Source organism: Protomyctophum parallelum (genome assembly GCF_964188405.1).
Source record: "Protomyctophum parallelum genome assembly, chromosome: 16".
Classification (NCBI taxonomy): Eukaryota; Metazoa; Chordata; class Actinopteri; order Myctophiformes; family Myctophidae; genus Protomyctophum; species Protomyctophum parallelum.
The window spans coordinates 4,361,542-4,364,041 of record NC_139711.1 but is presented as its reverse complement, the minus strand read 5'-3'; the positions used below and the strand labels follow the sequence as shown (position 1 = coordinate 4,364,041).

The 2,500-nt window shown below is 44.4% G+C and overlaps 1 protein-coding gene across 1 annotated transcript in view; it reads left to right on the top strand.

The window, feature by feature from the left end:
- LOC310873380 (rho guanine nucleotide exchange factor 9-like) overlaps window positions 1–2,500 on the top strand; it is a 42,028-nt gene that overhangs the window by 20,727 nt on the left and 18,801 nt on the right. The gene's annotated exons all lie outside the window — the stretch shown is intronic.

The window sequence follows — 2,500 nt, the reverse complement described above, 5'->3', positions numbered from 1 at the left end:
ACTATAGCTGGTACAAATATTGTGAAAACATCATAAAAATGACAAATACTATACTAAGAAAAATCGTAGTAGGGCAAATTAAGTCACGTCGAAGATACGTATCACCTTCTGTTATTGCAACAACAACCAGATAAGAAACCAAATGATTTCACACACTGACAATACGAAAATGCTTGGATTATTATTATTATGTAAAATCATCATGTGCAGAACCGGCACAGAAACTTGATACTTTGACGTATATAGCGAATAGTGAAAATAGCCTATCTGACAAGCTCACAAAATAACCATATCACGTTTTTTTGGAAAACTCTGGTCAATTTCAGCAAATGTAACCCAACATTCAAGGTGAAAGTGTTCTAGGACAGTGGTTATCTGTAAGACAGTCCGTCTGTAGCGTATCCAATAGGCCTCTCTTTAGAAAAGTTTCCTCTCCTTAACAGTGTCCTAACAGCCTCAATACCCATGGACCGTAGCCTACAAACTCACCGCGGTCAGCGGATTTCAAGAACCTGGCCTGTCATCCTTATTTCTGACGCTGCTCTTCTGTTCAGTGATCGTAATTCTCCATTCCCTTGTTTGTCTTCATGCTCATGTATCAAACCCACAAGGTATAGATTATAGTGTATCATGTGTGCTATAGTATGTGTTACTATAGTATTGTCCACTTTACCAGCGTGGACATTTCATGGTTTTGTTCTTTTGTTTGTGTTGCATTTGAATATCGCTCAGTAAGCTAAACGCAGTTTAGTTGACTAAAAGGGGGTTCTTCTGTGACCTTTTCTAAGATGTCTGCCTTTTCTTTGAGAGAGAGCGAGTGCATTTTCCGGCAGCAGCGGCATCTGCCGGGGAACACAACCCTTACCCTAACCATAACACTCTACCCCAAACCTTTACCCTAACCATAACACTCTACCCCAAACCTTTACCCTAACCATAACACTCTACCCCAAACCTTTACCCTAACCATAACACTCTACCCCAAACCTTTACCCTAACCATAACACTCTACCCCAAACCTTTACCCTAACCATAACACTCTACCCCAAACCGTTACCCTAACCATAACACTCTACCCCAAACCTTTACCCTAACCATAACACTCTACCCCAAACCTTTACCCTAACCATAACACTCTACCCCAAACCTTTACCCTAACCATAACACTCTACCCCAAACCTTTACCCTAACCATAACACTCTACCCCAAACCTTTACCCTAACCATAACACTCTACCCCAAACCTTTACCCTAACCATAACACTCTACCCCAAACCTTTACCCTAACCATAACACTCTACCCCAAACCTTTACCCTAACCATAACACTCTACCCCAAACCGTTACCCTAACCATAACACTCTACCCCAAACCTTTACCCTAACCATAACACTCTACCCCAAACCTTTACCCTAACCATAACACTCTACCCCAAACCTTTACCCTAACCATAACACTCTACCCCAAACCTTTACCCTAACCATAACACTCTACCCCAAACCTTTACCCTAACCATAACACTCTACCCCAAACCTTTACCCTAACCATAACACTCTACCCCAAACCTTTACCCTAACCATAACACACTACCCCAAACCTTTACCCTAACCATAACACTCTACCCCAAACCTTTACCCTAACCATAACACTCTACCCCAAACCTTTACCCTAACCATAACACTCTACCCCAAACCTTTACCCTAACCATAACACTCTACCCCAAACCCTTACCCTAACCATAACACTCTACCCCAAACCTTTACCCTAACCATAACACTCTACGAGTCTACCCCAAACCTTTACCCTAACCATAACACTCTACGAGTCTACCCCAAACCTTTACCCTAACCATAACCACAAGCACGACACAACGCATGTCGGACAAAACGCACTGCCGCGGAAGCTAGCGTTTTCTCGCGGCTGTTCCCGGGCAGTTTACCGGCAGTTGCCGCAGCGTGAAGCTTGCGGCCAAGAGATGGAGCGGCAGTAGAGTGACTTAATCCCCCCCCCCCCCTTCCCGGCACATGCCGCACAGGCCAGTGCTCTATACCGACTGAGCTATACCTGGACACATAACCCATTCTGACCTGAGATCAGATTCATACGAGGTTTCCACTGGGACACACACTGGTCTGATTAACCCATTCTGACCTGAGATCAGATTCTAAAAATGTCAGTCGTTCTTCGATTTTTCAAAAATAGCAGACCTACAAGCGCGCCACTCGGTGGCGCGCTATGAGCTTGTAGATCTGCTATTTTTCAATAGTGACAGGATGAGAAGGAGTGAGGTGAGAGGGGAAGGGGGGGGGGGGGGGGGTGGGACAGGTGAAAAGGGCTCTGTTGCTCACAGCATGGCTCAGAGCTTCAAAGCTCGTCTAGACTAATTCAGTGTATTCAAATTACCTTTAGGTGATGGCGAATTCTCTGTCAATAGCTAAAGCACAACATGATGCTATAACACCAAAATGGGTTCCCGTTCAGAATGGGCTAGATTTGCTTTTC